This window comes from Salmo trutta, chromosome 21 (assembly GCF_901001165.1).
Source record: "Salmo trutta chromosome 21, fSalTru1.1, whole genome shotgun sequence".
In the NCBI taxonomy this organism is placed as follows: Eukaryota; Metazoa; Chordata; class Actinopteri; order Salmoniformes; family Salmonidae; genus Salmo; species Salmo trutta.
Window position 1 is genome coordinate 18,026,848 of NC_042977.1, and position 12,694 is coordinate 18,039,541.

Sequence of the window (12,694 nt, forward strand, 5' to 3'; positions counted from 1 at the left end):
TGACCCAGACACACAGACCAGTATGTACGTCAGTGGAGGCTGGTGGGAAGATCTATAGGAGGATGAGCTCATTGTAATGGCTGGAATGGAATAAAGGGAACGGAGTCAAACGTGGTTTCCATATGTTTGATACCGTTCCATCTTTTCCATTCCAGACATTACAATGAGCCTGTCCTCCTATAGCTTCTCCAACTAGCCTCCTCTGATGTACTTCCACACCCAGCAAATGGTAAAGGCTACAGCACATTGACACAATGCCTGTGTTATATCTACTCCCCACCAGAGGGCATCAGTGTACTAGAATTACACCAGGCTTCATACAGTCTTCAACCTACTGTGTCTTGACACTGGCTTCATTCTCACCAATCTGTGAGTTATGCTTTTAAAGTAGGTATGATGGAATGATCCATACTGTCTAGGGATGTTACAATCCTTTAGTCCTGTCAGTACATGTGTTAGTGTGCAACCTTTGAGGGACAGGATATGTGTTTATTTTTATTTAACCTTTATTTAACTAGGCAAGTCAGTTAAGAACAAATTCTTATTTTCAATGACGGCGTAGGAACAGTGGGTTAACTGCCTTGTTCAGGGGCAGAACGACAGATTTTTACCTTGTCAGCTCAGGGATTCAATCTAGCAACCTGGCAGTTACTGGCCCAACGCTCCAACCACTAGGCTACCTGCCGCCCCAATATGAGGACACTACAGTGAGGGAAAAAAGTATTTGATCCCCTGCTGATTTTGTACGTTTGCCAACTGACAAAGAAATGATCAGTCTATAATTTTAATGGTAGGTTTATTTGAACAGTGAGAGACAGAATAACAACCAAAAAATCCAGAAAAACACATCAAAAATGTTAGAAAATGATTTGCATTTTCATGAGGAAAATAAGTATTTATAGACTAAAATTATAGACTGATCATTTCTTTGTCAGTGGGCAAACGTACAAAATCAGCAGGGGATCAAATACTTTTTTCCCTCACTGTATACTCTGAAAAAACAGTGCTATCTAGAACCTAAAATGGTTCTTTGGCTGTCCCCCATAGGAGAACCCTTTGAAGAACGCTTTTTGGTTCCCGGTAGAACCCTCTACCTGAAAACCCTCCTTTTTCCTAAGATTGTACTGAAATGATTGTTTTCTTCTACCTCTGTCTCTTATAACCTCTAACAAGAGAGTGATTTATTCCGTCATGTTAACAAGCTGGGCATGACTAATGTTCAGCCACTTAAGAAGTGACTCTGCTGCTGCTGCTTGGGACACATAAAGTATCCTCTTGATCCCAGGCTCATTTGGGGAGAGGCAATGAGAGGTTATCTGGCTTCTCTACCAAACAGGGAGTGTGGGTGTGTGTGTGTGTGTATGTGTGTGCATTATTGTATTGTCATTACTCTGTGTAAAGTCATTAGAGTTACCTGGTTGGGGTGTGATTATTCTTTCTCTCTTTTGTGCTACCTGCTGTGAGTTTGTGTGCTGCAGTCATTTTTTCTGTTTAATAGAGAGAGAGAAAGAAAACGATTGAAAGAGAGAAACTGAAATCTGTCTCCGTGGCTGCTATTCTGTTCTGCTCTGTACTGGGCTGAGGTGGAGTGAATGTCAACAGTAACCCACAGTTAACCGGAGTGAGCTATTGCCAAGGCGAGATGGAGCCAGCCCTAATAACCACACTGTACCATAACAGAGGCAGAACCTCCTCTCCTCTCTCTCCCTCCCCAATCTCCCTCCTAACCTCGCTCCCTCCATTTTTCTCCTTATGTCTCCCTCCCTCTCTCCCTCCCCCACTCTGGCACTAGCAGGGTGGACCGACTCACTTTCTCTGCCCCTCCTAGCTTGGATGGATTAGTTGTGGTTGAGTCATAATGGGACAGAAGTTAGGATTTCCGTCTATCCCTAGTCTCAGTCTGTCAGTCTGTTTGTCGGTATGGGTGGATTACAGAGAGGAAGAATAGCAACCATCTAATACACTTGTATTACCTCCTAAAGCCTAATGACTGTGTGTGTGTGTGTGTGTGTGTGTGTGTGTGTGTGTGTGTGTGTGTGTGTGTGTGTGTGTGTGTGTGGTTTCATTGTCCCAAGCTATAAAAGGATCCTCGTTTCTGTCATGTCACCCCCAGGGCATCTCATCACTCATTACTATGATAGATGAGGGGTGTAAGGCAAGCCAGGGGCAGCGCACACACACACACACCGTCCATTCCTCCCTAGGGGACCCTTCCAAGCCTTTAATGAGACCACATAGGGCAATGAGTCAGACATTTAACCTAGAATAAGTTTAAAGCACAGTCAAGGCATTATGGAATAGAAATAGAATATATAGAACAACCTATTCAAGTTTTAATTCTATAGCATTAGGGTCCCTGGTTACTCTCCCACACACTCATAGGTTCACAGGCCAGTGGCTTTTGAAAGAGATGATCATTCTAGACTTTCAATGTGTATCCAGTAGGAGGCTGTATTACCTTGTTAGAACCACAGGGGGGCAGTGTGGGAGCAGACTTTTTTTTAACCTTTATTTAACTCGGCAAGTCAGTTAAGAAAAAATGATTTTACAATGACGGTCTACCCCAGCCAAACCCGGAAGACTCCCAATCACAGCCGGTTGTGATACAGCCCAGGATTGAACCAGGATCTGTAATGACACTGCTAGCACTAAGATGCAGTGCCTTAGACCGCTGCGCCCCTCGGGAACCCCAGACTAGCTCCTATTTCCCCACTGTGGTACCAGAAAGGAAAATAAAGCTTGTTCACACAATCGTGAAGTACTCTACATTACACGCACGCGCACACACAAACACACACACCTCTCACCCTACAAACCTGTTGCAAGGAGTACGTCACTTACACCAAATTAATTTACCTCTTTCCAGTGGTGGAAAGTGGTGGATAAATCGATACTTGTTCATTAGCCTGGAGTACGTACACTCTTAGAAAAAAGGTGCCATACAACCTTAACGGGTTCTTTGGGTGTCCCCATAGGAGAACCTTTTGAAGAACCCTTTTGGGTTCCATGTGGAACCCTTTCTACAGAGGATTCCACATGGAAACCACAAGGGTTCTACCTGGAACCAAAAAGGGTTCACCTATGGGGACAGCCAAATAACTTTTGGAACCCTATTTTGTAGTGGTGAAATGAAACATATTCAAATCAAATCAAATGTTATTTGTCACATGCGCCGAATACAACAGGTGAAATACTTATTTCCCTCATTAAAATGCCAATCATTTCATAACATTTTTGACATGATTTTTTTGTTGTTATTCTGTCACTCACTGTTCAAATAAACCTACTATTAAAATTATAGACTGATAATTTCTTTGTAAGAGGGGAAACATACAAAATCAGCAGGGGATCAAATACTTCCCCCCCCCCCACTGTATATATCAACAAATTGGCGAGGGCACTAGAACAGTCTGCAGCACCCAGCCTCACCCTACTAGAATCTGAAGTCAAATGTTTACTGTTTGCTGATGATCTGGTGCTTCTGTCCCCAACCAAGGAGGGCCTGGAGGGCCTACAGCAGCACCTAGATCTTTTGCACAGATTATGTCAGACCTGGGCCCTGCCGGTAAATCTCAGTAAGACAAAAATAATGGTGTTCCAAAAAGAGTTCAGTTGTCAGGACCACAAATACAAATTCCATCTAGACACCGTTGTCCTAGAGCACACAAAAAACTATACATACACAATCGTTCAAAAGTTTGGGGTCACTTAGAAATGTCCTTGTTTTTGAAAAAAAATAAAACATTTTCGTCCATTAAAAGAACATAAAATTGATCAGAAATACAGTGTAGACATTGTTAATGTTGTAAATGACTGTTGTAGCTGGAAATGGCTGATTTTTAATGGAATATCTACATGGGCGTACAGAGGCCCATTATCAGCTACCATCATTCCTGTGTTCCAATGGCATGTTGTGTTAGCTAATCCAAGGTAATCATTTTAAAAGGCTAATTGATCAACTGGCAGCTTCGTTAAATAGTACCCAGAAAACACCAGTCTCAATGTCAATAGTGAAGAGGCGACTCCAGGATGCTAACCTTCTAGGCAGAGTTCCTCTGTGCAGTATCTGTGTTCTTTTGCCCATCTTAATCCTTAATTTTTATTGGCCAGTCTGAGATTTGGCTTTTTCTTTGCAACTCTGCCTAGAAGGCCAGCATCCCGGAGTCGCCTCTTCACTATTGACGTTGAGACTGGTGTTTTGCGGGTACTATTTAATGAAGCTGCCAGTTGTGAGGTGTCTGTTTCTCAAACTAGACACTCTAATGTGCTTGTCCTCTTGCTCAGTTGTGCACCGGGGCCTCCCACTCATATTTCTATTCTGGTTAGAGCCAGTTTGCGCTGTTCTATGAAGGGAGTAGTACACAGCGTTGTACGAGATCTTCAGTTTCTTGGCAATTTCTCACATGGAATAGCCTTAATTTCTCAGAACAAGAATATACTGATGAGTTTCAGAAGAAAGTTTTTTTTTCTGGCCATTTTGAGCCTGTAATCGAACCCACAAATACTGATGCTCCAGATACTCAACTAGTCTAAAGAAGGCCCGTTTTATTGCTTCTTTAATCAGCACCACAGTTTTCATCTGTGCTAAGATAATTGCAAAAGGGTTTTCAAATGATCAATTAGCCGTTTAAAATGATGAACTTGGATTAGCTAACACAACGTGCCATTGGAACACAGGAGTGATGGTTGCTGATAATGGGCATCTGTATGCCTATGTAGATATTCCATTAAAAAAACTGCAGTTTCCAGCTACAACAGTCATTTACAACATTAACAATGTTTACAATGTATTTCTGATCAATCTGTTGTTATTTTAATAGACATAACATGTGCTTTTCTTTCAAAAACAAGGACATTTCTATGTGACCCCAAACTTTTGAATGATAGTGTACCTCGGCCTAAACATCAGCGCCACAGGTAACTTCCACAAAGCTGTGAACGATCTGAGAGACAAGGCAACAAGGGCCTTCTATGCCATCAAAAGGAACATAAAATTCGACATACAAATTAGGATCTGGTTAAACATACTTGAATCAGTTATAGAACCCATTGCCCTTTATGGTTGTGAGGTCTGGGGTCCGCTCACCAACCAAGAATTTACAAAATGGGACAAATACCAAATTGAGACTCTGCATGCAGAATTCTGTTCACAAGCACAAACAGACCCCACAGAGCCCCATGTCAGCAACACAATTAGACACAACCAAATAATGAGAAAACAAAAAGCTAATTGCTTGACACATTGGAAAGAATTAACAAAAAAACAGAGCAAACTAGAAGGTTATTTTCAACTAAACAGAGAGTACACAGTGGCAGAATACCTGACTACTTTGACTGACCCAAACTTAAGGAAAGCTTTGACTATGTACAGACTCAGTGAGCATAGCCTTGCTATTGAGAAAGGCCGCCATAGGCAGTCTCAAGAGAAGACATACTATGTGCAAGATGAGATGGAAACTGAGCTGCACTTCCTAACTTCCTGCCAAGTGTATGACCATATTAGAGACACATATTTCCCTCAGATTACACAGATCCACAAAGAATTTAAAAAGAAAATGTTGTTCTACTGGGGGAAATACCACAGTGTGCCGTCACAGCATCAATATTTGTGACCTGTTGCCACAAGAAAAGGGCAACCAGTGAAGAACAAACACCATTGTAAATACAACCCATATTTGTGTTTATTTATTTTCCCTTTTGTACTTAAACTATTTGCACATCATTACAACACTGCATATAGTCATAATATGACATTTGAAATGTCTTTATTCTTTTGGAACTTCTGTGAATGTTTACTGTTAACTTGTATTGTTTATTTCACTTTTGTTTATTATCTACTTCACTTGCTTTGGCAATGTTAACATATGTTTCCCATGCCAATAAAGCCCTTACATTGAAATTGAAATTGAATTTAGAGAGAAAGTAAGAGAGAGAGAGGAGAGAGAGAAAAGAGAGAGAGAAGAAAGAGAGAGAAAGAGAGAGAGAGTTTGAAAAGACAGAGAGAAAAAAGAAAGAGAGAGGGGGAGAGAGAGAGAGAGGGAAAGAGAAAGGGGGAAAGAGTATAGCCCACAGAGAATGTGTTAATTGGCATTAATGATGAGAGCTGAGCTATAGCAGACACATCTAGCATGCGGAGAGAGAGAGGGAGGGAAAGAGAGAGATAAATAAAAGGAAAGAATTAGAGGTGTATATAATAGGACTAATTGCAGGTTATCAGACTTGATATAGAGACAAGGTAATTACCACCTCAGAAAAAGGTGTGTGTTCATAATTATTTGTGATTAATCAGTCATTAATCTCTCTGGCTGTATTTTTTAAAATCTATTTCTTGGTTGGTTCCCTTCTCTCCTTGTCTCTCTCCGTCTCTCTTTCCATCTCTCCTCCCTCATTCCCTTTACCACACAGCCGTAACCACATGGGACATGTACCACTGCCACCAGAAGTCTCAGTAATTCCTCCTTGTCCCAGCAGCCTTTGGGGGCATGTAAAGTCAGCATGCCATCTTTCTACCCATGGGTACACACCCTCCATCACTCCCCATGCCCCACCCTCTTACCCCGTCTGCCTCTCGTCTCCTACGTCTACCTTCATCTCTCCTTATCTCTCCCTGTCTTTCCTCTTCTCACCCCATTTAGCTCAACCCTACCCCTCCCTGCTGAAATTGGAGGCAGACGTTAGGCTCTGGGAGAGCTGCAACGGTGTGTTTGGAACATTTGAAACTGGTTCAACAATTGTCTCACCTCCTACCCCTTCCTGCTTTCCCATTGATCTATTTAGCAAATCTAATCAGCATTATAGAACATCTTCTCAGTTCTAAATATCTCCCTCTCTTCCTCTCTCTCTCTTCCTCTCTCTCTTTCCCTCTCTCCCTTTCCCTCTCTCCCTTTCCCTCTCTCTCTTTCCCTCTCTCCCTTTCCCTCTCTCCCTTTCCCTCTCTCCCTTTCCCTCCCCTCTCTCTCTCTCTGGTTGTGTTTGTTCCCAGTATCTGAGGGTTGAGTAGGTGCCATGTCCCTGTTTGTGATGTCCTGTGCTGTCTCCTTGCCCAAATGAAGATGGCAATGTTCTGCTGTCTGTATGTCCTGTACCCTTTAGTACTGCTGCTGGCCACTGTCCCTGTGGGGCTGAAGTCATTCTACCCGGTGACTGATGAGTCAGAGATAGAGACAGCCCGGGACACAGCAGACATGTCATGTTATCACTCCAGACAAGAACAGAATCCCCGGACAGAATGACGACAAGCTCCTAACACTCTATCCTCAGGAGAACTGACGGCCTCAATGCGATAGCTCCTAATCCTGATGTCAGATATCATTGGAATGTCACCTGACGTTGTAGGAACGTTCACTGTTTGCTGGGATCTATGCTGTTAGCCTGCTACGTAGCAGTACTGTCACATGTCTCTCAGCTGGATCACATTTTATTTGATTATTATCTATGCTCGTATTATCTCTATTATCAGCTATTTCAGGAGTCTTCGGTGATGTACAGTAAGCTACGGGCCATCCTCATTACATAGGGTTCTTGCTAGACTTGGGTTGTCATACTGTATTCTCTTGTAGAGGACTGTCTGGGGGTCAGGGTAGTTCTTGTTGATGATTGGATGGTATAGGTTATAACTACAGTGCCTGGAATGTTGCCTGATCTGGTCAACCTCTCTCCCACCCCCTCGACCCCCTCAACTCACACCCCCATGTCCACAGGGTCCACCTGACTACAGTTACACTTCTTTTGTCCCACAGCTTTTCTCTGCAGCTTCTGTCTCTGTCTCCTGGCTGGGTTATGTGTTTCACCCGAGGCTAGGCACCTGTGCTGGCTAGGTTCTGTACTTGTCACGGGGAGCAAGGGTCCTCTTGAAATATAATGCCAGGGTGGCCCTGTCTAGTTGAGTGAGTAGCAGTGCTAGGCTAGCTAGAGGCTAGGTTCTGTACTTCTCACGGGGAGCAAGGGACCTCTTGAAATATAATGCCAGGGTGGCCCTGTCTAGTTGAGTGAGTAGCAGTGCTAGGCTAGCTAGAGGCTGGGTGCTAGGCTAGCTAGAGGCTAGATGCTAGGCAAGCTAGAGGCTGGGTGCTAGGCTAGCTAGAGGCTAGGTTCTAGGCTAGCTAGAGGCTGGGTGTTAGGCTAGCTAGAGACTAGGTTCTAGGCTAGCTAGAGGCTGGGTGCTAGTAGGTGCTATGCTAGCTGGAGGCTAGGTGCTAGGCTAGCATCACCATTGGCCATTTGGCTTTAGAAGACACATTTTCTGTTTGGGTCAATTTTAGGTTCCATTTTCAGTGACATCCATCCATCACTACATTCCTCCAATCCTTTGTCATCCCTCTTGCTCCCTCATTGCCATTATACATAACGAATGGGTGCGGCAGGTAGCCTAGCCGTTAAGAGCGTTAGGCCAGTAACCGTAAGGTCACTGGTTGAAATCGACAAGCTGTATCCCATAGGGCGGCGCACAATTGGCCCAGCATCGTCCGGGTTTGGCCGGTGGTAGGCCGTCATTGTAAATACGAATTTGTTCTTAACTGGCTTGCCTAGTTAAATAAAGGTTCAAAAAAAAATTATAAAATAAAGAAATAAAAATCCCTGAGCCGATGAATTGCTCCTTTAAGCATCTGCTTATTGACTCCAATGTAAAGGGGAAGGTAAGAGTGCGATGGGGAATAGCTAGACATGGGTTTATTTCTTCATATCGTCACAGTGCAACCCACTCACAGTATAAACATCACTTTAAACCTAGATCGCCATTGAAGCGTTAGGCCTAAGTTATGTGGTGCCGTGGAAACAGCCTACAATTTCTGTTTGTTTGTGTGTTTATGTGTTGGACGTGGTCGTGGTGGTCATGCTAGCTGTTGGCTGACCGGAGCGTATCTGATTGGCCAATAGAAACAGATTAAAGCTGAACTCTGCCCACTCTCGGCCAATAGACCGTGGTCTAGCAGAGATCGTCGCCACTGCACACAGCATGCCGGAACTTGCTCTATCCCCCATTTCATCCAGTCTCAAGTGTTTGTTTGTTTGTTTCTAGCTAAAGCGCTAGAGTCATTGAGTGGAATTAAGCTTTGCTTGTGCATTGTTGTCAATTGGCCTTACACTGCTGCTGCTGCTATCACAGAATCTACATTATAGCAGCCAAAACCCTGATAGGGCATGTGGTGTTGAGATTCTTTGAACCCGACCCTGGTCCAACCCAAGTCCCGCCACAGCCCAGCTTTGGTATGGAGCTCCACGAAAACTCTGGGTTCAGCCCAAGACCTAACACATGTTAGTGATGAGGGATAGGATTCTGTGGGTCCATCTCAGCCCCTCTTCGGTATGCTTTAGGCCTCTTTGACCCAACTTAGCCCCAGAGAGAGACTAGGAGAGAGAGCAGAATGAGAGAAAGAGAGAAAGAGAGAGCGAGAGAGAGAGAGAGAGAGCACCTTGTTCAGGCTCGCCTACGCATGACCTCTGGCAGCTCTCCCTCTTCTCCTTCCCCCTCTCCTTCCCCACCTCTCTCCTCTATTAAACGTCCCAGAACACTTTAACTGGAACAGTGGGGTCTTTGAAGTACTCACATTCTAAGCTGTATTGTCATTATAAGTGCATGTGTTTGTGTACGGGATGTGGCATTTTTTAAAATATTTGACTGAGTGCGTCTGAAAGAGTGTGTGTGTGTGTGTGTGTGTGTGTGTGTGTGTGGGCTGTATGCGTGTGTGTATGTGTGTGTTTACTGTGTTATTACAGGCCAATCTGGGGATCTTTGTTTATTAAATACTTGTCTGAGTGTCTCTTCACCATTAGTGACTAACTTCATTTGTTTAATGGAAGTCGCTGTGAGTGTGGTTCAGTTATCAGTGTGTGAGAACAGTGTGGCCTTTCCTAAACAAAGACTTCATTTCAGACCAGAGTATTTCAACATGTCCAACCTCCTCATAAACCCTTATAAGTCTCTCTCTGTCTCTCTCTCTCTCTCTCTCTCTTAGTCTTTCCCTCTCCTCTCCATCTCTCTCACTCAGGACTTCTAAACCCATGTATTCCTCTGGGCTCCTTAAACTCTTAATGGTCATATATCATAGTGACCAGAGTTTAGTGCTGTGGCGAGTGCCAGAGGAGAATGGAGAAGAATTGTGTGTGTGTGTGTTTAAATGGGGACATGGTCAACAACACTCCACACTCGTTTTCAACAACCCTCCACACTCATTTTCAACAACCCTCCACACTCATTTTCAACAACTCTCCACACTCGTTGCCAAGGTGACAGTAAGAGTTGACAAGCGTCATCTACTAGGAAGTAGACCCAAACAACGCTAAAGGAACCCTCCATTTCAAGACCTCAGTGCCCTTCAGTGTTTCAGCGTTTTTCCCTCCCTCCATGTTCTGTGTGTGTGTGTGTGTGTGTGTGTGTGTGTGTGTGTGTGTGTGTGTGTGTGTGTGTCCCAGGTTCCGCGAAGCCACATTTCACTCTTTCCTCCAGCCATGGCCTCTGGGTCTCCCTGTTAGCTTATAGACTTTACAGCAGCGCCATCATTAGTGAAGTGTGTGTGTGGTGGTAGTGCGGGTGGGTGTGTGGGTGAATGTCTTGGCCTGAGGCTATAGCTTGACGCTTACACGGCTCAGTAGTTGAGAGGTCCAGGGGCAGGGTATGGCCAGAAAGACATCATTAGTGAGTGCCGTGTGTGTGTGTGTGTGTGTGTGTGTGTGTGTGTGTGTGTGTGTGTGTGTGTGTGTGTGTGTGTGTGTGTGTGTGTGTGTGTGTGTGGACGTTAAGGTTAGATCAATAAGGCCTTTAAGTCTGTATGCAAATATAGTCTATGATACAGCACACACACACACACACACACACACACACACACTTACTCCACCCAACCGTTGTCCACTGAGATTGTTTTGTTGCATTTAGCAAGCCTAATTGAATTGGAGACGTTTGTTAGCTAATCGAGATGGAGAGCTTTAGAGTGTCAAACTTGTGTGTGTGTGTGTGTGCGCGTGTTCCTGTGTTCGTGGTGAAATGCAAGAGGGGTGAATGGGAAAAGAAGGAGGGAGGAAGGGGGAGAGGAGCTAAATCAAATTGTTTGCTCAATTAGATGTGTCAATGGCCTGAACCGTCTGACCTCACAAACATGATCACAAGCCGCCCACGCACGCCCGCAAGCACACACACACACACACACACACACACACACTGATTCTCTCATACAATTGCCCATTCACGCTCTTACATACATAAAGGCATCTCCCTCTCTTCACTAGTACTGTAATACTCAGTTATATAAACTATAGCTGGCAGATGTTGAGATGAATCTGATGGACTGGCCATGTAATATACTGTAGAAGATAAGATGAGATAAGATAGGACTTTATGTGAACTTATCTTTAATTATGTTTTTTTTGTCCATTGAAGACCATTCAAAAAGCCTACAAAAGTTTAAAAACTACAAGGCTGAGAGGCAGTCACTCCTGGTAACTTTCATAGAGTATTAACGCCGTGACCCAACTCTGCCATATGATATTCAGTTTCAAGCCCTGAATACACGCACACACACACACACGCACGCACGCACGCACACACACATCCCATCCCATCACTCTCATTGATACCCTATTCTACACTCTAAAATATTCCTGTTAACTTAGCTTTCTCTATCAGAATACAACCCTGTCAATACTCCCACCCCCTCCCCAGCCAATACTCCCACCCCCTACCCAGCCAATACTCCCACCCCCTCCCCTGTCAATACTCCCACCCCCTCCCCAGCCAATACTCCCACCCCCTCCCCTGTCAATACTCCCACCCCCTCCCCAGCCAATACTCCCACCCCCTCCCCAGCCAATACTCCCACCCCCTCCCCAGCCAATACTCCCACCCCCTCCCCAGCCAATACTCCCACCCCTCCCCTGTCAATACTCCCACCCCCTCCCCAGCCAATACTCCCACCCCCTCCCCAGTCAATACTCCCACCCTCTCCCCAGTCAATACTCCTACCCCCTCACCCAACCAAGTCATAGCCCAGCCTGACACTCTCTTTACCTTTCAACCCAAGCAATGGAAAGGCATTTGTCTTTTCAATTCATAATTGATGTCAGGGGAAATAGGGATAAGTCAGACAGGCTTCAGGACCTGCAGGTACAATTAGAGAGAGAGACAGAGGGGGAGGAGAGAGCGATGCAGAGAGAAGTAAGGAGAGGGTAACAGAGGGAGAGAGAAAGCGAGAGAGAGAGAGTTAGAGCATTAGCAATGCAAACCACTCTGAGGAGAGATGAAGAGAAGAGAGAGGTGGCGCTAGGGGAGGTTTAATACTTCTATTGCGACTCGGTGAAGTGCTGTTCCATCTAGAGGAAGAGGAGGTATAGATACACTTTAACAAGACGTCACTGCTAAGATCACAAACCAGCCATAATTCAGTTCACCGTGATAATAGGCTTTTATTTTGGAGTACATCTTAGGTGAACTCACCCATACTCTATACACACAACCGGAACTTGAAGAAAAGCATCATTTGATTTGATGCCAGCACATATGGGAGATTCTCTACCCAAACCCCCATAACCCCGTTAAGTTGTTTTGGATCGCTCCACCTGCAGCCTGCTGAATCACAGCCATGAGGGGACACACACACACACACATACACACACACACACACACACACACACACACACACACACACACACACAGCACTTCCAGTACCTCTCCTTCAGTCGTAAAAAGAGCTCAGAACTGCTC

At 44.7% G+C, this 12,694-nt stretch overlaps 1 protein-coding gene across 1 annotated transcript in view; it reads left to right on the forward strand.

The window, feature by feature from the left end:
* LOC115156859 (glypican-5) overlaps window positions 1-12,694 on the forward strand; it is a gene marked incomplete at its 3' end in the record, with an annotated part of 150,966 nt that overhangs the window by 109,928 nt on the left and 28,344 nt on the right. The gene's annotated exons all lie outside the window — the stretch shown is intronic.